Raw genomic sequence first — 26,537 nt, forward strand, 5'->3', positions numbered from 1 at the left:
CACCTTGTTTCCTCTCTTTTGGGGGACACTGTGGCCCGAGAGGACCAACTTCGTGGTCAAACGCCACCTCCGGTGTGTAGACACCCCATTTTTGACCGACCTTAAGACTCAGACGTCACCAATTGAGCGCTTGGTGATGTTGCATAATGTGCCCGTTCAGAAGTTTCAGAGTCACGGCCGTGAGCCCTGCCTCTGGACTTCCGAACCCTCTTCTGTGCTTTGCCTCGATTTGCGAACCAGGCTCGGTTTTCTTTGTTTCTTTTCCCGAGGGAAGGGAGAGGTCCCGTAGACCATCTCTCAATGTCCGTAGGCTACATTTCGTGGTCGTAGGCCATTTTGCCCATTTCGGAGTCCGATTTTCAATTTTTCGGGACCGTTGGCCGTGTGCCTCGGTTCGGGACCGCTTAACCATCTCCGTTTGCTCTAATTTTTGGCATACTCCTTATTTACTCCCTTTTGAGGGACACTGGGGTCTGAGAAACCCACTTCGTGGCCGAATGCCACTTTCGGTGCTTAACAGCCCATTTTCGGGACCTCGAACCGCGCGTTTTGGCCCCCGAACATTCGTTTTGCAACGGTTTTCGTTCATTTTTGGCAAGTACCTCTGTTTTATCACTAGGAAGGCCACTGAAGGGTGGGAGGCCAGTAATTGTTGCGGCAACCAGTTATACATCCTCCGACGCCCTCCGGCGCCCGTTTTTCACACTTCCGGGCTAATGTTGAACACCTTGGGCCTATTTTCTCGAACTTTGAACCACATATTTGTGATGTACACACATGGGAGGACCCTAAAAGTTGGTGGCCGGCCATTAGTGTTACTTGACCCTTTTGACCCCCTCTTTCCGGGCTAATGTTGAACCCCTTGGACCTTTTTTCTCGAACTTTGAACCACATATTTGTGATGTACACACATGAGAGGACCCTAAAAGTTGGTGGCCGGCCAGTAATTCCACCTTACCCTTTTGAACCCCTCTTTCCGAGCTAATGTTGAACCCCTTGGACCCACTTTCTTGGACTTTTAACCACAGGGTTGTGTTGTACAGACATAGGAGGACACCATCAGTTGGTTTCCGGCCATTAAATCTGATTGACCCTTTTGACCCCTAGCCGGCCGGCTAGGGGGTGTGGCCGGCCGGCCACCTGTAGCAAAAGTACCAGGCCGGCCAAGCTCCTTGCACTGTGCACTTTACAGCTGTGGAGCTTTATCCCCCAGAAAAGATCTTTATCCGGGGGATATTTTGTGGGGGAAAGTTGCTCTCCTTTTCCCCCACCTTTACACCCCTTCTTTGGCCCTTATAACAAGCATTCTATATCACATTCAAGGGTTAGAAAAATTGTTCTTGAAGCTTCCATACACAAAGCCATCTTTATCCCTCTCATTTCCTTGAAAACTTCTAAATCCCTAATCACCATTTCTTCTACACCACCAAGCTCTACCACCACCACCTCATTTCCAGCAACAAGGAAGGCTTCTCAAAGGCTAAAGGAGCTGCAAATTGATCCAAGAAGCAACAAAAGCTTTAGTCTTCAAGGGTGAGTAACATTTCTCCTCTTTGACCCTTTTTCTTGATCTATTTGTAAGCCCCACATGCTTTCTGTTTCAAGCTCCGGCCCTAACTGAAAGGGGCCCTCTTTTGAGTTCATTTTCACTTTTCATTAAGGGCTCAACCCGGTTTGAGCCCTCCATGATACACTTGCTTCATTGATCCTCTTATATGTCATAATCTTGCATGCTATTTTTGACTCATGAAGTAATCTGTTTTTGAGCATGTTGTAAACCGATATTAGGCTTATTTTGAGGCCCTCTTCAACATTGAAGAAGGGCTCAACACCATTTGGGACTTCCATGTTATACTTACCTTTATACTCCTCTTTTATTCCCCATTCTTGCATGCAATGGCAGCCTACCATGCTTTCGTTTTTGGCCATTTTACAGTTCTGAAAAAGTGCTTATTTTGGTCCATTCTTCATGTTTCATTTAGGTCCTTTCACGGTTTGGGACCTCCATATGTCACTTCATGTTATATCTCGCTTTTATTCCCCATTCTTGCATGTTTTGTTAGCCTACCATGCTTTTGTTTTTGCCCATTTTACAGGCCTACAGATAGTCTTATTTTGGCCTATACTTCATGTTTTATTAAGGGTCTTTGGCTGTTTGGTGATTATTTTGTATACTTCATGTTATAGCACCTTTTGAGCCTTATTTTGCATCGCATCTCTATCATGTTTGTATACTGTTTTGGCCATTTTACAGTTCTGAAAATATTCATATTTTTGGTCCCTCTTCAATGTTGTAGAAGGAAATTTTTCAGTTTGGATTTTGCTTATATCACTTGCTTCATTACCCCTCTTTTGGCCCCTATTCTTGCATGCCATTTTTGCCCTACCTATGCTTGCTGTTTGGCCATGTTTATAGCTGTGAAAGTGCCTTTTTTGGGACTGTCTAGCTTCTGTCTTTGCATTGCATGTCCATATTGTGCATGTTTGGCATAGCTATAGGCCATTCCGGGTGCCTAAATTCGCATTTCGGGACAATTCCATGCATTTGGTGTCATTTCGCCTCATTTCGGGACTGTTTTCCCCCATATTTTATTGCTGAAATTCTATTAGAATGATTGCTATCCATTTCATGTCATTTCATCGCATTCTGCCATCGCCTCGGTTTGCGTGCCGGTGTGCACGCATTTCGAGGCACCTCATTTTTCACCATCGGCATCCTGTGTGAGTGTGGCTGAGGCTCACTCATGTTGGTATAAGCCCATATCATGTTTCCATGTCATTTCATCACATTCTGTCATTGCCTCGATTTGCGTGCCCCGTGTGCACGCATTTCGAGGCACTTCATTTTTCACCATCGGCATCCTATGTGAGTGTGGCTGAGGCTCACTCATGTTGGTATAAGCCCATATCATGTTTCCATGTCATTTCATCGCATTCTGTCATTGCCTCAGTTTGCGTGCCCGTGTGCACGCATTTCGAGGCACTTCATTTTTCATCCATCGGCATCCTATGTGAGTGTGGCTGAGGCTCACTCATGTTGGTATAAGCCCATATCATGTTTCCATGTCATTTCATCGTATTCTGCCATCGCCTCGGTTTGCGTGCCCGTGTGCACGCATTTCGAGGCACTTCATTTTTCACCATCGGCATCCTATGTGAGTGTGGCTGAGGCTCACTCATGTTGGTATAAGCCCATATCATGTTTCTATGTCATTTCATCGCATTCTGTCATTGCCTCGGTTTGCGTGCCCGTGTGCACGCATTTCGAGGCACTTCATTTTTCACCATCGGCATCCTATGTGAGTGTGGCTGAGGCTCACTCATGTTGGTATAAGCCCATATCATGTTTCCATGTCATTTCATCGCATTCTGTCATTGCCTCGGTTTATGTGCCCGTGTGCACGCATTTCGAGACACTTCATTTTTCATCCATCGGCATCCTATGTGAGTGTGGCTGAGGCTCACTCATGTTGGTATAAGCCCATATCATGTTTTCATGTCGTTTCATCGCATTCTGTCATTGCCTCGGTTTGTGTGCCTGTGTGCACGCATTTCGAGGCGCTTTATTTTTCATCCACCGGCATCCTATGTGAGTGTGGCTGAGGCTCACTCATGTTGGTATAAGCCCATATCATGTTTCCATGCCATTTGCATCGCGTATACCGTTTTCTCGGTTTGCGTACCCGTGTGCACGTATTTCGAGACATCTCATTTTCATAGCATTGCGTATGTTAGGATTGTATCTTAGTTGCATTCATGCATATCATGCATATTGCATCGTGTTCGGGATAGGAGTTAGCCCGGGCACGGGAAACGAGGTACATTCCGTACTCCGAGTGACGGAATGTGTCTCAATTCCCCAGTCACCGACACTCCGGATTATCCATGATGGAGTTAGGTCTTAGCTGTATTTTCATGTGCATTCATCCTATATTGAGTTGTGCATTTCAACTCCTCGGCCATCATGCCTCGGTATGCGTGATTGGTGGCACGAGGATCGAGACATGCATATATCTGTGCAAATACATTGCTATGCCCCTTTCCTGCTCTCTGTTGCAGCAAAACGAAGAATCAGCATCTTTTTGGGGCTTGGCACGCATTTCAAGAACAGGTGTAAACAGAGGCTAATTGGGGCATTCCGGTGGATTTCCGCGCAAGGCAACCCGGACATGCATCATCCATCAGAAGCAAGGCAGTCCCTGGCTTGCACGCCAGTTTTATTTTCTTCGTTAATTTGTTAATTAATTAGGATTTTGTAATATTTCGGGACTGTAATATTCTTTTATTCGGGACTGTAATATTCGGACTGTATTATTTATTCGGACCCTCTGCGCGAGGGCACAACTGTAATAAGTGTGCGTGAGTGTGATGTATGTCTTCCAACCCCACGTCTTTCTCCCTTTTATTTATCCGCTTATGATGGTTAGATTAGGGCATATTTCAATTAGCATACAGTATGACAGCATGTTTGCATTTCATTCATCTGTATTGCATGCACCGGGCTCGGCGCATAATACTAACTGCATTGTATTTTCAATTCCAAATTGAATACATGTTAGTTGTAGCATTCCATACGCCATGTTTAGAATAGCCGAGCCTGCTATAGTTGCATCTTTGCATGTGTTGCATTAGGCATTTCTGTATAATTAGGATCATGCATGATTTCTAATGAAGTTTCTATTTTGGCTTGGAGTACTCGGTAAGTTTTATGCTTTAGCATCCTTGCATGCGTGTGAGTGACTGCCATGAATAGCATGCTTACCATGAGGCTATGTGCTTATCCGATATAACTGCCTGAATGCTTGTGGGTGAAGGTTGGGTTACTTAAATTGGAATAAATCATCAAATGTTTCAAGCCTACCTGCGGGTAGCAAACCATTTTCAAAAAAGCAAACATGAAATGTTTTGTTCCAATTCAGGCGATCCAGTCTATACTTGTATGCTGCGCACATCACATAGTAACCTAGGCTAATAAACCGGAATAAGAACTCACAATGTTTTCAAAAATTGATATCATGGTTAGTAGAGGCCGGTCTATGACCGGGCGAGCGGGGGTGCTCACGAAGTGACCTTCCCCAATCGTACCCAAGTTCCCGAGCCGAGGCAACTTTGGTGATGACGGACACATGGCCTTTTGGCACCGAGTCAGGGTTTCCTAAATTTCCCAAAATAAAATATTTAGGTGGCGACTCTGTATCTGGCAAAGCAGTCCATGTTTGGCACTTCTTTCAAAAATCTGTTTTTCTCAAAACGATTTGCCGGATTTGGACTCTTTGGTTCAGACTTAGAACCGTGACTAACGAAAGTCGAGTCCGAGCTGTGGCGAGGCTCCCCCGCGGGCTTGCTACAGGGTGCTTCATAGTCAGTTTTCGGGGCCCCAGGCCGCGCGTTTCGGCCCCCGAACCTTCGTTTTGCATCTTTCTTGGTCCATTTTTGGTAGGGACCCTATTTTCATGGTTAGGAAGGTAGTGTGTGGCGGGAGGCCACCTTTTCTCCTGAAAAATTAGCTTTCCTCTTTTTCTCTCTCCTCCAGCCGGTTTTTTTGACAGAAAGCTGGTTTTTCTTACTTTTGAGCCACAATTTCTGGTTTTTCACAACACCAGTGTGTTATGCTCATCTGGGAGGCCACCAATATGGGTAGGCCGACCAGTAATTCTTCTTGACCCTTTTGAACCCCTCTAAAAAGCTGATTTTTCTCTCTCCTAGGTCATATTTTCTGGTTTTTCACCACAGGGCTGTATTCTACTCATCTGGGGGGCCACCTTTCTGGGTAGGCCGACCAGAAATCTTGCTTGACCCTTTTGATCCCTGGTCGGCCAGCCAGGGGAGGTGGTCAGCTGACCACCTTGAACCTTTTCAACTGGTCGGCCAGTTTTGTCTCTCTAGGTGTGTTCCAGCAGTGCCAACTGTTTCACACTTGACTCACTGTCCGAGGGTTTTGTCCTTGTTTTGGCCCCTTTAAAGGTTGTTTTGCCCCCTTTGCTTGGTTTCTAAAGGAGTTTGGCCCTTTTGGTCAAGCTTCTTGAGGAAGCGTGACCCTTTTGGTTTAACTTCCCCAAGAAGCTTAACCCCTTTGGTCAAGCTTCTTTTAGAAGCCTTGACCCCCCCCCCCTCTTGGCTTCTCCAAGAAGCCATAGCCTTCTCCCTCTATATATTCAACCCTTCTCCTCCATTTGCAAGGATTAGAAGTTTTGGGCTGAGTTATATGCATACAACCCTCCATCTCTCTACTGCAAGCCTCCAAACACCCTTGTTCTTGGCCATTTCACACTACAACCCATAGCCTACCACCTACACCATCCATTCTAGCCCCTTGAATCTGATTTTCGGAGGTTGAGATCTCACAATCTTGGACCAAAAGCTGCTACATTGCTGTGCTACAAGGGTAAGCCTCCATTTCCCCTTTTATTGCATTCTTTTGCTTCATTATTTAGCCCTATTTGCAAGCATCTCTGGGCTTCAACCTGAACTGTGAAGTGTCTTATTTTGAACCCCTCTTCAACTTTGTTTAAGGGCACTTTGCTGTTTGGGGTCATCTACTGCCCCTTATCCTCTATCTCTCTTTTAGGGATATTTTTACATCATAATTTAGCCTTACTTGTAGACATTTTTGAGAGTTGTCATAAACTGAAAAAGATCTTTTCTTAAGCTCCTCTTCAACTTTGTTTCTGGTCTCTTTTCTGTTTGGGGTCATCTCCCCCCTATGCATGCTTCATTCCTTCATGATTAGGGCTATGCATTAGAGCACTTGCATTGGCCATAGTTTGGCCTCTTAGCCACTGAAATCTAGTGGATTTTTAGTGGCTTGGATGTATTTTTGAGGGCCAAAATCAGAGGGGGGTGGCCCCCTCTCTCCTTGTCTTATTTGGTGTTCTTATTGGGCTTCCAAAGGGACCCTATTTTGCATGCATTGAAGTCACTTTCCAGGCCTCATTCTGGGGGTCTTGAGGCCTGCCTTGGCTCTTTCCAAGGCCCTTTTGGCCATATTTTATGTCTATGATTGTAGACACCCCATTTTTGACCGTCTTCAAGACTTGGACGTCACCGTTTGAACACTCGGTGATTATCCATGTTTGTGTTCGTTTGGAGTTCCCGGAGGCCTCGGCTCGCGCGCCTTGCCTCAGGATCTCCGAACTTGACTGTTTAGTGTCTGGTTTTACACCAAACACTTGTGTTTTGCCTTGGAGGGGCAGGGAATGCCTTGTGAGACATCCCCACACACCACCGGCAGTGGCTAGAGGCCACCGACTGGTTTTTGCTGCCACCGGCAATGTATATTGCCGGCCTTGCCGGCCGGCACTATTTGTTGCCGGTCAGCACTATTTAGTGCCGGCCGGCACTCCTTTTGGCCAAGATGGCATTTTTGGCCAGCCGATTACTGTGCATCTGCTTTTGCAGATATTTTAAGACAGTTGTCTTGCTTTTGGCTCCCCTCCATACACGTGTATGGAGGGATCTCCCTCTTATGAAGCTTGTCTTGTAAGCTTTACAAGACAAAAGCTTCTATATAGAGAGGGGCTCTCTCTTGTTGCTAGGGTTAGAGACTTGAGATATTTTGAGAGCTTAGACAGCCATTGTTAAGCTCTGGTTTTAGGGTTAGGGTTAGAGACACACCCTATCTCTCTTTCCCTCTCTTTTGTGCTCTAGGTGTTTTGTGTCTTACTATTGCACATAAACACCTAGTGTTTCACCTTTGTCTAGCTATTGAGGTTCTAAGGGACTGGTTTTAGTACTTTGGTGTTGGATTCAAGCCAAGGAGGGCCATTGGAGCATCATTTGTAAAGGGGTCTTCAAGGGTGAGAATCTAGTCCCATTATTCTCCATTTTTGCACCTTATTTCTACCTATTTTAAATTCGTTTTTGTGCTTATTGTATAACACAAAAAAGTTCTTCTTTTAGGCCCTCTTTATTGTTTATTAAGAGTGTTTTTTGGTTTGGAGGTGTTTGACCCCTCTTAGGCCTTGAAAGGCCTCATTTTGTGCTATTTTGTGCTAGTTTCGGGACTTTGGTGTTTGGGCCTCTTCACCACTGAAATCTTGAGGGATTTCAGTGGTGGAGATGGTACCTTGAAGTCTCTAAAAGGAGAGGGCCACCCCCTCTCCTTGTTGTCCTTGAAAAGGGCATGTTTTGGTCTCTTGAGGGAGCACCATGTTAGAGTGTGTATTGACCATGACTTGGCTGCTTTTTATGCTTAATATGTCATGTTATGGCCCTGTTTTTACTTGGTTTTGGTACTCCATGCATGCTTAGCATAGTTGCCATGTACTGCCTTATGATCCCTTAACATGTCTTAGGTTGTGTGCCTTTGTTTCTAGCATGTTTTAGGCTTATATTTGTGAAGGTTTTATGCTCACTTTGCCATGTTTTAGCTCTGTCCATAGTCGTTTGGGTTGATCTTGGCATGCATAGTATAGCTCCTTTGCATTTGAGTTTGTATGCTTCAAGTATGTGAATGTGTAGAATGTATTTCTTGCACCATTTTGGTGGTTTGGAACCACCCACCATGTCATTTCAGTCCTTTTAGCATGCCTAAATATTTGCATTTTGTGGCCCTTTTGTTGCTTCAAGAGTTGGTGCTCCATGCTTCATATTTGTGCCACGATGTATACCTCTAGGATTAGGTTGCTTAGACGCCATTTAAGTGATTCTTGAGGTTTGTTTTTGCATGATTTGGGACTGTTTTGCCTCAATTTGGTCATTTGCTTCATGAGTCTTATGATCATGCTTTAGGTCCTTGGGCCTCATTGTATGTATAGCTTGCATGAGTAGGTTAATTTGGCATCATTTCCTACATGTTTTCAAGGCTTATAATGTATGCTAATTAGTCCATGCTATCTTTTTCAAGTGTGCTTGAGAATCCCTCTTTGGTGCCTAAGTGTTGGCCTTAACATGTGCATGCATGTATGTGTGTTTTGGTCCCTTGTTTTGGTCATTTTGGCCACTGTTTTGGGCCTTATTAGAGCTGCCCAAATCTTGTATAAGACCACCTTTTCATTGGTTAGCATTACCTCATGTTTGCTTGTATGCTTGCATAAGTTTGTTGCCATGTCATGTTGCATCCTTAGCTTGCATGCCTAGGTTGCATTGCATCTTGCATGCATGCCTTATTCCTTGACTTGATGATAGGAATTGGGCCTTAGTTTGTTTGATTGATTTGCATTTCATTCGATATGAAAGTTGCATACTTGATCCCTTGGGCCATCATGCATGGAAATGCGCGATTGGTGGTCTGAGAATCGAGACACATGCCCCTTTGAGTCATTACCATGACAAGGGACATGAATGGTGCATATATGCTTTGAATTGTGCTGCCATGCTTTGCTTTGCCCTCTGTTGCTGTCAATTACAGATTCTGCAGACATTCCTTGCCGACCGGCAGTACATATTGCCGACCGGCAGTAAACAAGCAGCCGATGGATTCATCTTGTGCCGGTGACTACACCACACTGCCGGTGGCAATTCTACTCAGCCGGTGGTACTCCTCAATGTCCAGAGAAGCAGTCCTGAGGTTTTGACAACCTCCAGAGGAGTGAAGGAAGGAAAACAGAGGCAGCCCATGCATGGCGGCGCGTTTCCCGAGGCAGTTTATCTGTTTTCTTAGCTTAAATAAATTTGCTTAGTTGATTAGGCAATTTGTAATATTTAATTAGCTTGCGTAGTTAATTAATTTGTAATATTTATTTGGTCCCTCCGAGGGAGGGCAAATCTGTAATAAGTGTGTGTGAGTGGTGTGTATGTTTTCCAATCCCCACTTGTTTCTTCCCTTTTACTTACCTGCTTTGATGGTTAGTATTAGGGCACGTTTAATTTAGCATACCTTATGCTATGCATGCTTACATCCATGCATTTGTATTACATGCATTAGGCTCGGTACATCACGCTAACTGCATGTGCATTTCAATTCCAATTTGAATACGTGCATCGATTGATTGCATTTCACATGCCATGTTTAGGGTTAGCCGAGCCTACCTAGATTGCATTTTTGCATGTGATGCATTAGTCATTTTTAACATGAACTAGGACATGCATGTTTGCTGACTAGTTTATTGTTTTGGCACGGAGTACTATGTGAGTATTTTAATGCTTTAGCATGTCGCATGCGTGTGAATGCTACCATGACAGTATGTTTACCATGTGGCTAGATGCTTATGTGATAAACTATTTGAATGCCTGTGGGTGAAGGTTGGATTGTTTGAGTTGGAAAAACTCGTTGAAATCCGTATTTTAGCCTACTTGCGAGTAGCAAATTCCAACACATTTTCCAAAAACTGAACGGATATGCAATGCTTATTTCCAAATTAGGCAATCTAGTCTATACTTATTTGCTGCGCGCATAACATAGTAATTCTAGGCTAATAAATGGAATAAGAACACGTAAAGTTTTCAAAATCAGATATCACGGTTAGTAGAGGCCGGTCTTCAGACCGGGCGAAAGGGGGTGCTCATAGCTGACCTTCCCCGATCGTACCCAAGCTCCCGAGCTGAGACAACTCCGGTGATGACGGACATGTGGCCTTCGGCACCGAGTTAGGGTTTCCTAAATTTCCCCATTAAAAAATATTTAGGTGGCGACTCTATATCTGGCAAAGCAGTCCATGTTTGGCACTACTTTTTCAAAAATCTGTTTCTCAAAACGATTTGCCAGATTTGGACTCTTTGGTTCAGATTAAGAACCGCGACAAACAAAATCGCGAGTCTGAACTGTAGTAGCATAAGGCCCTCCTCCGCGGGACTTGCTACAATGATGCATGTGTAGAGAAATCTCATTCAAGGCCTTTTAAGAGGGCCTTTCATTGCATGCTTTATTGATCAATTTTAGGCCCTTTTTGGTGATTTTTAGGGCTGTCATAATCCATTTCCAGAGGTGGTTTTGCCATGATTCATGTCTATCTTGTATGTGCTTAATAACCCTTGCACGACCCTGTAAAGGAGCTCATCATTTTTGCATGCATTGGCTACATTTCAGTGGTTATTTGGACAAATTTTGGCATATTTTGGCATATTTTATTCACTGTTTTTGGCTGGTTTGATAAGTTCTCATACGCTTCATATACATGCCGTGTAAACCATGTTTGCTAGTCGATGTTGCATGCTATTTTAGTCCATCATGTTAGCACTTTTTGGCCATGCTTCAAACTAGAAATGTGCATGTTTTGGGACTGCCTTGGCTCTGTCTTTGTGCTTCATAGTCAAATAATGCTTGCTTTGCATAGCTATAAGTCAATACATGTGCCTAGTTTTGAGTTTCGGGGCTTATTTCATGCATCGGGTGCCATATTTCCATGTTTCGGGACCATTTAGCATCATGTTTCAGTTCTGGAAATCACATGTTTGTATGCCATCTTGCATCTCTTGCCATGCTTTGGTAGAGTGGCATTTGATGCCTTAGGTTCGGTCCTCGGTATGCGTGCATGTGTGCACGCATTTCGGTTGTCTCATTTTCATCTAATGGCCACTGATGTGAGTGTGGCTGAGGTCCACTCATGATTGGTGTAAGTCCATTATGCATTGTGTATGCCATTTCAATTCATAGCATTGCGTATGCTAGGTTGTATATTAGAGCATTGTGTATGCCTTGTTACATCGTGCATTGTTTATGCCATTCCATAACATTGTGTATGCTAGGTTGTATATTAGTCGCATTGTGCATGCCATCTCATTCACATTGTGTTTAGGATAGGAGTTAGCCCAAGCACGGGAAACGAGGGATGTTTCGTACTCCAAGTGACGGAACGTGTCTCAATTCCCAGTCGCCGACACTCCGGATTATCCATGATGGAGTCTAGGTCTTGTTGTGTTTTCATGTGCATTAATTCCATATTGAGTCATGCAAATCGACTCCTTGGCCATCATGCATCGAAATGCGTGATTGGTGGCACGAGGATCGAGGACTACACTCCCTGAAGAGTAGTCATGCATACATATGTGAAAATACTTTGCCATGCTCCTTTGTTGCTCTCTGTTGCAGCAAATCAAGGATCAACAACTTTCTAAAGCCTTACACAGCATTTCGAGAACAATTGCAAACAGAGGCAAACCGGGGCATCGCAATGGATTTCCGCGCAAGGCAACTTAAGCATGCATCATTCATCATTCGGAACAAAGCTGAGGCGGTCCACGGATTTGCGTGCCAATTTACCAGTTTTCCTAGATTAATTTGTTAATTAATTAGGATTTTTTAGTTACTCAGACTGTACTATTTATTTGGACTGTATATTATTTATTCGGACCCTCTGAGTGAAGGCACAACTGTAATAAGTGTGCGTGTCTGTGATGTATGTCTTCCAAGCCCACGTCTTTCTCCCTTTTATTTACCAGCTTATGATGGTTAGATCAGGGCATGTTTCAATTAGCATACAGTATGATAGCATGTTTGCATTCATTCATCTGTTTTGCATGCACCGGGCTTAGTGCATCATACTAACTGCATTGTATTTCAATTCCAAGTTGAATACATGTTAGCTGTACAATCATCATATGCCATCTTAGAATAGTCGAGCCTATTGTAGTTGCATTTTTGCATGTGTTGCATTAGGCATTTCTGTATAGTTAGGATCATGCATGGATTTCTAACATAGCTTCTGTTTTGGCTTGGAGTACTCGGTAAGTATTTATGCTTTAGCATCCTTGCATATGTGTGAGTGACTGCCATGATAGCATGCTTACCATGAGGTTATGTGTTTATGTGATATATCTGCCTAAATGCCTGTGGGTGAAGGTTAGGTTATTTGAATTGGAACAATTCATTAATTGTGAGTGTTAAGCCCACTAGATAGTGGCAAAATCATGTTTTCTAAGCCCACCCGAGGGTGGCAAATCCACGTCTTAGCCTACTTGCGGGAAACACCATCAAACGATTTTCAAAAACAAACATGAAATGTTTTGTTCCAATTCAAGTGACCCAGTCTATACTTGTATGCTGTGTGCATCACATAGTAAATCTAGGCTAATAACTGGAGTAAGAACGCGTAATGTTTTCAAAACTAGATATCATGGTTAGTAGAGGCCGATCTTTGATCGGGCGAGCGGGGGTGCTCACGAAGTGACCTTCCCAAATCGTACCCAAGTTTCTGAGCCGAGACAACTTTGGTGATGACGGACACGTGGCCTTAGGCAACGAGTCAGGGTTTCCTAAATTTCCAAAAATAAAATATTTAGGTGGCGACTCTGTATCTGGCAAAGCAGTCCATGTTTGGCACTTCGTTCAAAAAAATCTGTTTTCAAAAATGATTTGCCGGATTTGGACTCTTTGATGATTCATCAGTCTTGCATTGCACTCTATGAGATTAGATACAGGATCGTAACATAAATTGAGTCCGAATTGTAGTGAGGCCTGAGGGCGCGTCTACAGTTTCTGGCGACTCTGCTGGGGAGTTTAGAGAACTTGACTCGAACTCTTGATATCTTGTTTTGACTACACTTATGTGTTTCTTTGCATTGCATGTACATTGGTACGCCTAGGACACTGTGTTTGCTATCTGCTATTCCTGAGTGGTTTGCCAGAGGCTGCGTGCCATAAGGCTTATTGGTTACGGGCTCTGCCAGTATGGGAACACAAACCCCGGTTTTACCGGGGCACCCTTTTGACCATTCGACCTAGTGCATATTCTGATCCATAGCGACCGTTCCAAGCTAGGAAAGGTTGCTTACCTCATAGGTTGTTTGAAACCGCTACGTGCGTAGTGAAACCCTAGCTCCTGACAAAATAGGATAGGGAAACCCTACCCCAACATAGGGGTGTTTTGCTCTCACTTATCTGTTATGTGCTTTTAGAGTGCGTCTCTACAGGGAATGCATGTATCAGTTTGCGAGTTTGGGCATCAGGCCTGAGGGCACCAGTTCAGTATTTGAGAATCAGTTATCTACGGGTATCAGATTTAGCTTTGGGGACAGTGATTTGGGGATAATGATCAGTGTTTGAGAATAGTATTTTCAGCTTATCAGCCATGTGTTATGATGCCCAACTGTGTATTGTGTGTTTATTTTAAGCCGTTATGCTATCCATTTGTCTGGTTATTTATTTCCTTATTGCTTTATTTATCTTTTTGCTAGGGCAGGGTTTTAGCACAATTGCTTCAGACCAAGCAAATATTCCCCAAGCGCCCTGGACAAGAGGTCGCCGACTCAATCGATCTGAGGATCTGGTTGACGGACAGCCAGTGTTTCATTCTCTACCCCCAGTTATTAGACGGAGGCCGAGAAAGCGCAGTGTGCCTGAACAGAGGTTACCAGAGCAGTGGTCTACCCTAGCAGTGAACAGTCGGATTGAGGTCTCAATTTCTGCCATAGAGATACACATACCACTCAGTCAGCAAGATCAGCAGAATATGGCCGGGATGGAAGAAATGATACGACAGCTTCAAGAGAGCATGAAGCAAATGTAGGAGGACGCTGTCCGCCAAGCGGAGTTCTCTAAACAGCAGGCCACAATCATGGCCCAGCAGGCCGAGCTCATCACTAGACTGCAACAGCAGAATGGAGCATCAGCCTCACATCAAGCTCCTCTCCCACCAGGGGTCCCGCTGCCCGAGCAGACACCAACTGTCCAGAATGTCCTGTCGAATGCCCAGAACATCTTGCCGAATGTTCAGACCCTCCAGGAGGACACAGACATTCCAACGGGGCTAGCTCTGCCCCCGCTTCCACCTCAACTGTCTAAAGCACATACGCCTATCAACCACCCGGACTATCCCTTCGAGTTCGAAGTAGACCCTACAGCACTGAAATTGAGCAAGCTCGAGGAGTTGTTCAAGAAATACCAAGGGGTAAAAGCTATTCCAGATATCGTGGACGGATATACCGATGTGGCTGTGATGCTACCAGATAGGTTCAAAATGCCGCAAATCGATCGCTTCGACAGATCTGGCGATCCCATGGTCCACCTCCAGTTATTCTCAGATATATTGCGGCTGATGGGCCTCACCAGACCACAGAAGCTTTCATTATTCGGCCGGACCCTGTCGGGTGTGGCCACCATCTGGTATGCGAAATTAGAGGATGATGTCAAGAGGAGTTGGGATGAAATGGCCGAGGCCTTTGTTGCGCAATACTCTTACAATACCCAAATCGAGATTACAACCCGTGATCTTGAAACAACAAGGCAGGAGCCTAAAGGGAGCTTCTCGAAATTTGTAACCCGGTGGAGGGCGAAGGCCTCGATGATGACCCTGAGGCCTACCGATAAAGATCAAATTAGGATGATTGTGCGCAATCTCCAGCCAAAACTGATGCAAAAGATGATTGTGCTCCCCTTCCCCACTTTTTCAGATCTGCATGAAATGGGGGTACAAATCGAAGATGCAATGAAACAGGGTCTGATTGACCAAGACAGAGAGCAGCCCAGAAGAACCTTTAACTGCAACAACAATGCAGGCCCGAGTGTCACTACAACTGCAAGAGCTTCGGAGGTGAGCATGGTCACCACCATTCCCCCTCCCCTTCTAAGACCCATGGCAGCCACACCATTCTCCGGTGCATCCAGAAGTAATACACAGACCACCAAATACCAACCCAGAGGCCAAAGAACCTTCACCCCATTGTATATGCCCCTGTCCAAGGCTCTAGGGGTATTAATCAGAAAAGGGCATCTAAAGCCCCTAGAGCCGAGGCCATTACCAAATCCACTTCCTCCCTCTCATAACCCAACCAAATACTGCGCATATCACCAACAACATGGTCATGACACTGACCAATGCTTCAGATTACGTCATGAGATTCAAGACCTCATTGACAAATAGGTGATTTTGCCACCAGAAAAACCCAATGTCGCAACAAACCCTCTCCCTACACACAACCAAGCTCCACCTCCGAAAAGAGTCAACTTTATCCAGACTGGGGTCGTATCTTACGATCCTAGCATCTATATCACTCCTTCCCACCTACCCAAGCCGGAGGTGCTCCTTCCTGACTGCACTGACTCTTTGTGCATGTTGGACATCTCCAGAACCCAACCCGAGCCAATGGTGGTGACTGTCGAAGATAGAATAGAGGAGGTTTCAGAGGAAGATGGAATTGTTGAATCAGGGTTTGAACAGTCTGGGAGTGTTGCTGGAAAAGTCTACGATCAGAGTGATTACATCCTGTCAGTAGGCCAGTTTGGGCCAAATACTGAATTGCCAGAGAGGGCAGAGCTGTGTGTGATCCGAGGGGATGGATTTGAGCAAGGGACAGATGATTTGACGGCTGTGGAAGGGGACTTAGCCAACCTCCAATTTTTCAATGACCAAGATCCAGGGGACGCGGCAGTCAACTGGTTTGATTATGAGGAATCGGCAGAGGCTACTGGGTGGCTTGATGACCTATCGGACATTGTCGAAGAATCTCAGTTGGAACAAGGCCCGACAGGGGCGAGAATATCACTTGTGGCCGGAAGGGCCGGAAGTCAGATTGTATTGCCGGAGAGCGCCGGTACGAAGAATTTCGCTCAGGACTTGGGCATTGTGAATGCAGGGAAAGCTAGACAACAAACTGCACCGACACAGGTGGAACAAGAAAGGTTTTGGGGTTCTGAGAGAATCAGGAAAGCTAAAGCCCATGAGAGGACCGAAAGTGCTGTGGGCACAAGGACAGAAGATGCTGCGAGCATGTGGGCTGAAGGTATTGCGAGTACAATCGTACTGGAGCCGGACAGGTGTCTGTCGGCTGCTGACGGAATGTGGTGGGAGGACGATGACTTATGTCTTGCCCACACGGATGAGCATTGGGGGAGCAATCAGCTAGACGATACCTGGTATATCGGTGAGGTCGATCATATGACGAGAAGCGGGCGGTATTTCAAGCCCCCGCACCTAGACCAGCCAGAGGCATATGGGAAGGATAAGGAAGCTGAGAGACAGAAAGAGAAGCAAATCGAAGAAGAGGCTGTGCTGAAGCAGTTAAAGAAGATACAAGAAGACATCTCCATCTGGGGACTGCTTATGGCATCACGAGTACACAGACAGGCTGTCTTATCAGCTATGGACAGGGCCAAGCTCTCTATAGACACCACGCCCGAATAGCTGGTGGGCTTAGTTTTTCCGGGAGGAGCTATCCCGATGTTAACTTTCTCTGACAAAGAGCTGCCACCTGAGGGTGCAAACCATAACAAGCCACTCTACATCTCTATGGAGTGTAGAAACAAATGGATACCCGTGGTGCTTATCGACACAGGGTCCGCCATCAATGTTTGCCCGGCAAGGACAGCGTATGAAATCGGTTTAAAAACTGCAGATTTTGTGCCGACTGCCCAAGTAATTCAGGCATATGACAACACAAGCCGAGAAGTCATGGGGACAGTAAAAATTCAGACCAAGGTTGGGCCAGGACAACATGAAATAGACTTTCACGTCTTAGAAGTTCCTACGACGTTCAATCTGCTTTTGGGGCGGCCGTGGTTGCACCAGGTGAAGGCCGTCTCATCCACTTTGCATCAGATGGTGAAATACCCCCATGGAAAGGGAGTAGCCATCGTTTTTGGGAATTCATCCATCCATCCACCGCCGGAGGTGTCTACACCAGTCTTGGAAATTGAGCACGGCATGGAGCACGTGTTTATGTCGGGTTTTACCTTAGCTAAGGCTCGGGTTGTGCAGAACATCATGGCTCTTAACGAAGGAGTATATGTCAGTGCTCAATTTGTATACCTCATGAACAAGTTTCAACACATCCCCGGGATGGGATTGGGAAAGAGCGGCCGGAAGGGCGTCGCAGCATTGGCCGAAGTGCCACACAACCCCCATACCTTTGGCTTGGGTTATCTGCCCACCAAAGAGGATTGGGTAAAGAAGGGAAAGGAAATGGTTGGGAGAGCCAGAGCGAAGCAGGCTAGGAAGCCTTTTGAGCTGATGCATAGGCCCATTCAGGGTACCCTAAACGGACGCTTCGTCCGGGAAGGGGAGGACTTTCTATTTTGTGGCTTCCCAGAGCAGTGGCTAAACTCAGAGAGGAAGCGTGTGCCTGGTTTCGAGATCTTCATTGACCTGCAACTATCCGGGGATGACGTTGCCAAAGAGCAGACGGACCCATTGGCTGAGACTGAGCAGAGCAAGAAAGTGGAGTCTGAGGACACCGAAAGTGAAATGGGGGTAGCACTGGCATGTCTACTTTCAGATCCTCCGATCGAACAGAAGTGCTTGGGGGATAACTTCTCGGTATACGTGATCGGGAATGAAACGGTTGTGGGCCCACCGGTAACTATTTTGGATGCATCTATCACACCCTCTCTCATTTGGCAGTATGAAAAGGGATTTTTGTCCAGCAGCACCGGGTCAGGTAGTGAGCCGAAATCTAATTCCACCGAGCCTTGTGAGTCGGAATCAGGTTCCAGCTCGACTGAGTCTGAGTCTGAGTCTGGTAATCCTGGGGATGATAACCCGGATGCCACAGTCTTGTCCAGGTCGTCTTTTTCTTTCTCGTTTGAGTCTGTTGTAACCGAAGAATCGGACGATTTGGATATGCTGAATGAAAATCAAGTAGCTGTGGTTTCTGAGTACTTTTCTGTGCCCTTGATTCATTGCATTAACTCAGACTTTCAAGATTTTGATGAAAACGACGAGGATAAAATTCCTTCAGTTTTGCAACGCTTAATTGAACAAGAGCAGGAAAGATTTGTTAAACCTTTAGTTGATGAAATCACTACCGTAAATATTGGTACTGAGGAGGACCCGCGGCTGGTCCAGATTGGATCCACGTTGTCTTCGGAGAAACGCGAGCGCTTAGTCGCTTTATTAAAAGATTTCAAAGATGTTTTCGCGTGGTCCTATGAAGACATGCCTGGAATCGATCTTGAGATTGTACAGCATCGGATCCCTCTTAACCCCGAGGCCCGACCCGTTAACCAGAAACTCAGGAGGATCCGCCCGGATTGGGCTCTCAAGATTAAGGAAGAAGTCACCAAGCAAATTGACGCAGGCTTCCTGCTGGTATCCGAATACCCGACTTGGTTGGCCAACATCGTTCCAGTGCCGAAGAAGGATGGCAGGATCCGAGTATGCGTAGATTTCAGGGATTTGAACAGAGCTAGTCCGAAGGACGACTTTCCCTTGCCGCATATTGATGAGTTAGTGGACTTCACTGCAGGGCACGCGTTGCTTTCTTTTATGGATGGTTTCTCCAGCTACAATCAAATAGTGATGGCACCAGAAGACCGGGAAAAGATTGCATTCACCACCCCGTGGGGGACTTACTGCGACAGAGTGATGTCGTTTGGGTTGAAGAACACTGGAGCCACATATCAACAGGCCGCGACCACAATATTGCATGACATGATCGACAAAGAGGTTGAGGTGTACGTGGACGACATGATTGTCAAGTCCAAAGAAATAGAGGGCCACTAAACCGCCTTACAAAAGTTTTTTCAAAAGATCAGAGAATTTCGGTTGCGGCTGAATCCTCAGAAGTGTACGTTCGGTGTTACAACAGGGAAGATGCTGGGGTTTCTGATTACACAGAGAGGTATTAAAGTCGACCCTTCCAAAATCAAGGCCATCTTAGAAATGCCACCACCAAGGACTGAAAAGGAGGTGCGAGGCTTTCTGGGTAAAGTGCAATTCATAAGACGGTTTATCCCAAAATTAACCTTGACTTGTGACCCACTTTTTGGTCTCCTAAAGAAAGGCAAGAAATTCCAATGGGACGGCCGAGGCTAAGCTGCTTTTGAACAAATCAAGGAATACTTACAGAACCCGCCCGTGTTGTCACCACCAGAGTCGGGGAGACCATTGATATTGTATCTTTCAGTAACTGAGACTACAATGGGCTGCATGCTTGCGCAAGAATCAGAGGACAAAGTGGAGAGAGCCATCTACTATCTGAGCAAGAAGATGCTAGAGTATGAGACTCGCTACACACCGTTGGAGAAGGCTTTCTTAGCTTTGGTACGGGCTACCAGGAAGCTGCGGCACTACCTGTTAGCTCACTCCATAATGTTGGTTTCACGGCTTGATCCCATCAAATATCTTTTCGAGAAACCAGCACTTACGGGTAGGCTAGCTCGTTGGTTGCTGTTGCTTTTCGAATTCGATCTAAAATATGTGACACGCAAGTCAGTCAAGGGAAGAGCAGTAGCAGAATTCTTAGCCGATCATCCAGTAGAAGGGGGTGAAACAATTGAGTACTTATTCCCAGATGATGCCATTTTGCATATTGACGACGAATTTTAGATGATGTACTTTGACGGAGCGTCAAATCAATACGGGTATGGGATAGGAGTGTTGCTGATAGCACCCGACAATTCTCGTATCCCTCTAGCCTTCAAACACGGGTTCAAAGTCTCGAACAACGAAGCAGAATGTGAGGCATACATTGCCGGTCTAGAAGCAGCCCTGGAACTAGGGGCAAGACGGTTGGACGTCATCGGGGACTCGAACCTTGTTGTGTCTCAAGCAAAAGGAGACTGGAAAGTCAAAGAAGAAAAGATGATAATGTATCACCAGGCCTTGGACTTGTTAATTCCTCGGTTTGAGAAGCTAAACTTTGCTCATCTACTAAGAGAGAACAACAGGTTCGCAGATTCTTTAGCAACTCTATCTTCCATGATAGACATCCCGTTCGGAGTCCGGATGCATCCAGTTATCATCGACCAGAAATTTGCGCCAGCCTACGAGTCGATTGCTGCTATAGATGAGGTTTAGGATAAAAACCCCTGGTATTACGATATTTGGAATTTCTTGGAGAAGGAAGCATATCCACCAGGGGTAAATGCCAAGGATAAAAGGGCAATCAAAAGAATGGTCGTTCAGTTCATCATCTATGGGGGTAAGCTGTATAAGAGAGGTCATCTGGGAATGCATAAGTTGTGTGTAGAAGCCGAAGAATCGAAGCGCCTAATGGAGGCCATCCATGGAGAAGAATGCGGTGCGCATATGAACGGAGTAATGCTAGCACGGAAGATCCTCAGACAGGGTTACTACTGGTCCACCATGGAGGAGGATTGTATCGGCTTTGTTCGACGATGCCACAAATGTCAGATCCATGCAACCGCATGAATATCTCGCCGTCAAAGCTGTACAACATGACTTTGCCATGGCTGTTTTCAGTTTGGGGAATTGATGTGTTTGGGGCTGTCACTCTGAAGGGGTCAAATGGGCATGAGTTCATCCTGGTCGCGATAGATTATTTCACAAAGTGGGTTAAGGCCCAGTCTTATGCGGTGTTGAAGGCGTCGCACGTTGCAAAGTTTATCTGAAACAACATCATCTGTCGCTATGGGGTCCCAAACGAGATAATTTCAGATAACGATTCCCACTTCAAGAAGGAGGTGATTGACTTAATGGAAAAATAAGTGGCTTTTCATAAGTCATCCACATACCGGCCGCAAACCAATGGAGCAATTGAGGCCGCCAACAAGAATATCAAACACATACTGTAGAAGATGGTGGAAACCTACCGGGATTGGCCAGATAAACTGCCGTTTGCTCTGTGGGGCTACCGGACTTCAATTAGAACTTCTACTGGGGCGACTCCGTATTCATTAGTTTATGGAATGGAGGCCGTTCTACCTATCGAGATTGAGGTTCCGTCATCGCGAGTATTGGCTGAGTGTCAAATAGCTGAAGTAGATTGGCAGCAGAGCAGGTTTGAGGAACTCATGCTCTTTGATGAGAGAAGACTGCAAGCACTGTACCATGTTCAAGGTTATCAGCGCAGAATTTCTCGGGCTTTCAACAAGAAAGTTAAGTCCCGGAATTTGAAAGAAGGAGATTTGGTGCTTAAGGACAACCGAGCTCCCATCCACGACCCTAGGGGCAAGTTCAGACCCAATTGGATTGGTCCCTACATCATTAAGTCTATCTGGTCAGATGGGGATGTGGTTCTGATGGATCTAGATGGCCTAGAATTTTCACAGCCGATCAACATGGATAAGTTGAAGAAATATTACCCCTGAGAGGCTTGCTAGATCAAAAACCCGAAAGGGCGACGTAGGAAAAAGTTAGAGCATAAAAAAATTAGAAAATATAAAAACTGAGCTCGCAAGGTTAAAAACCCGCAAAGGGCGGCATTGGCAAAAGTTAGAGCATAAAAGGAGAGTGAAAATACTCGAGCGAACCTAAGTTTGAACTACGTAAGGCTTGATTCCCATCTTTGGGATACGTAGGCAACTTCACCCTGAAGTTCAGCTATAAACTTTTCCCCGATCAACTTTGTCCATTTGATCATCTCGGTCATCTTTGTCTATTCAGCATTCAAGAGCTTCGATTGTAATCTCCAGTGCAGTGCTATTCAGACTAGGGGCAACTTTCCGTTGCCGTGCAGTGCCGCGGTACTCTTCAGACTAGGGGCAACTTTCCAGTTGTAGGGATCCGGGGTTGTGCACCTCAGTGACAGATCTCAGGCATGTCCAGTTCTGATCCATATCGAAAATGGTTTTGAAAAGTTTTAATAAAAGTTGACTTTGTTCAAATTAATCTTTTCACAACTTAGACCATTTTTGGACCAAAGCGGAAAATTTTCAGTACCCACAACTTTCAATTTCATTGATTTCAATACAGAGTCTTCCTGCTCTTGCATACAAATTGAAATTGCTTTTTATTACATTCATAAAGAAAACTTGAAAGTACTAATAAAGCAATAAATCCGAGGCATAGTCAAGTCAGGTGTTCCTGCGCCCCCTCCCAGAGCTGGTCAAAGCCGCTGATGCCAAGCTGGGCCCAATCTGTGCCTCTTTATTGAGCCAATCCAAGCACTCATCAGACAAAGTGCAACTGAAAGTGGGAGCGGGGGCCAGGAGCTCTCTAGTCCTCCATGTTGCGGCATATCGGGCAAGCTGTGAGCCTTGAACCGGGAATGCAGTTGGGTATTCTATCCCCTCTGGCGGGCAAGTCTGATCATGACCAAACCGGCGCTAGAACCGGAACAAAAAGTAGAACACACAGTGGGTCAGACCAATCAACTGGATCCCGGTCTACCGGGACAGGCTATAGCTCATTGCCGGGAGATTGAACCAAGGGCAGCGCCAAGCAATGCGATCTGCAGACAAATTGCACATCCAGTCAAACCACCATCCCTCATCAAGGGCATCGACTAGTCGTTGTCGAAAAAAGTAGCCGCAAGCTGAGTAGGCTGGGCAAGAGTTCACAACCTGCAACTTATCCATCAACCATACCTGGAGAGGGATGAAAAATGAGAGAATAAAGAATAGAGAGATGTACGATGAAAGAAAAGTGAGCAAAGGGTTTTGTGAGGAAAACCGAGCCTGAGGGCCGAGTGATGTGAGCAATACATATGTGAGATTGGGTGGGAAACATTACCTGCAGCAGTAGTGGACTCCCCACGAATCTGGTCGTCTCCCGACGATGGAAAGCATCCAAGCCCATCAGTGTCTTGGCCAATGTCATGACAATGCAGCTCTTTCCTTCCTTCAAGCCTTGAGCAACTTCAATCAGACGAATGCTAGATCCGCTAAAGCCCGGGGCAAGTAAAAAGTGAGATAGCATGCACAAGCAGAGGGCGTGTTGCCGAAAACCTTGCCAATGATGGTCATCGTGGTTACCGGCATCAGAAAAGCGATGAATCAAGCCATGGATATCCAGTTCCCTGTTGCAGATCAGAGACCGAGCATCATGCATGGTGAGCCCACACATCTGTCCTAAAGCTTGGGTGTGACCAAAGCGAAACTGGGGCAAAATCCCTTCATGACGCTCAAACTCCATCAAAACTTGAAAATCTTCAAAGGTCGGATACATCTCTTGCCCGCCGAAGCTAAAGACATGTGTTATCAGGTTCCAAAACCTTACCGCGGCATGGAGGAAAGGAAGGTGCAGCGGAGTACGGCTCAGCGTGAATAGTGCATTCAAGCCGAAGCCCCAGAAGTTCAACTTTTTCGAGTCGTCTAAAGTAGCAATCCAAGCTACAATATTTTCAACGAGAAACGCCTCCATTTTGGTGCAGAACTGAGGTGAAATGAATGAGCCACGGAGCTAGGACTTTTAAAGAGGATAAGGCACTATTCGGGGGACACGTGTCGAAAAACTGGTGGTTGCTGAGCTAGGTGGTCGGCCGACCACCTTTTCTGGTAGGCCGACCATCCCCTTGGCCTCCAATTGAAAAAGCTGGTCGGCCAGCTCCCTTAGGTGGTCGGCCATGGAGGAAACTGCTCCTGTGGTCTTGTTCTAGCCTCTAGAAGGAAGTTCCTAGCATTTCCATGCATCGGGAGTGTTGAAGGTGCGAGTTTTCCTCAGTTTCGGATGCATTCCGTCACATACAATCGTCCGAAATGCCCTTTATTTATCGAGTTGTTGTTAAGTTTTGCTTATCGAGTTGTTGTCTTGCTTATTGAGTTGTTATTTCGCTTGTCGAGTTGTTAAGTTTCGTCGGGTTGTCAAGTTTTGTATATTGAGTTGTTACTCTTTGATTAATCAAACGTTGTTGTGTCTTGCTTATCGAGTTGTAAACTTGCTAAGGTATTGTTGTTTCTTAGTAAGTTAGGTTGTTTAGTTTGTTGCGTCGGTTCACTACCTGACTTGGCAATTTTTCAGTGCACAATTCCATTCAATCTCATTTTTGTGCAAAATGATGCTATGCGATGCGATGCAAAGAGTATAAAATACAACACGTTTTCAAAAGTTGTTCCATTCCATCATGCTTCCTTTGTTACAACATTTTACAACAAGGGTACAAGTTTTACAGGAAATAAAACTGCCTAATAATTTACAATGTGCTACAAACTACCAGTAAAAAGGTAAATAAAACAGGGAACAGCTGCATCAATGCTCTCAAGAGCAGGAATAAGAGGCCCTCTTTGTCGTCTTTTGTAGAACAGCCTCTGTACCATCATCACCACCAGCACCATCTGAGTCAGAGCTGCCATCCTCGAAACCCTCCTCAGCCTCCTCTCCACTCCCGGGATCGGAACCCGAGCCACCCTCTCTATCAGCAGATGTCTCTAACTGGGGATATGCAGCCTCCTCCTCCTCGTCCTCATCCTCGCTGGAATCCTCCTCTATGACATGTGCTCTGCGTCTGCGAGACGACTCCCCTCTCCCGGCTCCTCGAGAAGGCCTAGATGGCCCAGCTCCTCGAGAAGGTCTAGACGGCCCAGCTCCCCGAGAAGGCCTAGATGGCCCGGCCTGTGGCTGAGCATACACCGGAGGCATCTGAAAATGAAGAGTGCAATTTGAATACATCAGCTCAAGTGTGTATATCAGATGCAGATACAAGAAAACTACATGAAGTGGGTGCATGCAGATACAGTACGTAAATGTGGTGTGTGTCAGATGTGCTCTACACAGGCAGCCTATCAATGCAGTAAAATGTTCAAGATCAGCCTGTCATCAAAAGTATAATAAGTGCGAGAAAACTAAAGAGTACCTGGACACCCATGATGGACAGCTGTGCCTCTCTCCGCAGGACCATGCCCTCGAGTGAGGCTACCATTCCAAGCACCTCATCCATGTATTCCCTGGGTGGCTGCAGATACAAGCTCAAGTCATAAATGAATAAACAAATGCCAAAGTATCTGTGTGATAAATGGAAAACAGTGGAACATACCGGGGGTGAGTCAGGGTCACTGACGTATCGGTGGTCAGGCATAGGAGGCTCTATCGGAATCGGGTAGGAAGCCCCGTATCGCCATCCCGTCAACTCGGTCGGCATGTCTGGCCATCCGACATGATGATGAGTCGGAGGAATCGGGGGAACCAATCCACCCCCACCTCTAGATGTACCAGCTCTGCTAGTAGAAGGGGCACCTGCACCCCGGGCTCGGCTCGATGACGGCACACCTGCAAACCTCCTCGTCAGAGTACGGACACCTGTCAGTGGTGGCATCAAGTATGTGTGACGGTAGGTCACGTACTCTCCCTACTCCAAATGTAGTAATTCATCAGTAACCTGCATGGCACTAGTGGCCTCTTGTGGAGGGTGCCTATCAGCGGTCCGCATATCGTCTGGAGGTGCTGAGGGGATGTCCTGAGCAGGGTAGCCCCATATCTGGCGTAAGAAGCGATCCCCCAAAAACCAAGCCCTACCAGCTGGTCCCTCGAATAGGATCCTATATTGAGAGGCACTCCATGCTCCAGCATACTGAAATCGAATGTCGTTACCTAAAGGCGCCCAGGGCTGCCACGCGATCTGCGGATAACCAATGCATAAGTCGTTCAAAAATCGGGAATGTGCAAGACAAGCCAAAGATGAAAACATGAAGAGCTGAGAGTTCTGAAATACCTCTGACGGCCACACTGTATCGAAGTACTGCCGTAGGTAGAGGAAAGACTCCCGAGGTCTCGGCCGGTACTGGCCCTCGAATACAAGTGAGTAAGGGGTCATGTCAGGCACCTCCACCTCTAGCTCTGGAGCTAGAGTCGGGAAATATGCGAAAACCCATAGCTGTGGGAAACAGAGCAATAGCCATCAGAATACAGAATGGTGAGTGCAGAATGTAAATGTAGAATGCTGAGAGCAAAATCCAAAGTGCATAATGTAAAGTGTGCCATGTGTGCAATGTACAAATAATGAAAAAGTAGAAATGTAAACCAAGAGGGCAGAAAGTACCTCCCAGGCTCTCCAATAGCCGCCAACTATATTCCCCCGTCCGCGAGAGATCGTGCTCATATAGCAATAGA

At 46.0% G+C, this 26,537-nt stretch overlaps 1 long non-coding RNA gene across 1 annotated transcript in view; it reads left to right on the plus strand.

Annotated features, from left to right (window-relative positions):
* Nucleotides 1-26,537, plus strand: part of LOC145820894 (uncharacterized) — a 35,571-nt gene that overhangs the window by 557 nt on the left and 8,477 nt on the right. The gene's annotated exons all lie outside the window — the stretch shown is intronic.

The sequence above is a fragment of the Camellia sinensis genome, chromosome 3 (assembly GCF_055761805.1).
Source record: "Camellia sinensis isolate YWXY chromosome 3, ASM5576180v1, whole genome shotgun sequence".
NCBI classification, from domain to species: Eukaryota; Viridiplantae; Streptophyta; class Magnoliopsida; order Ericales; family Theaceae; genus Camellia; species Camellia sinensis.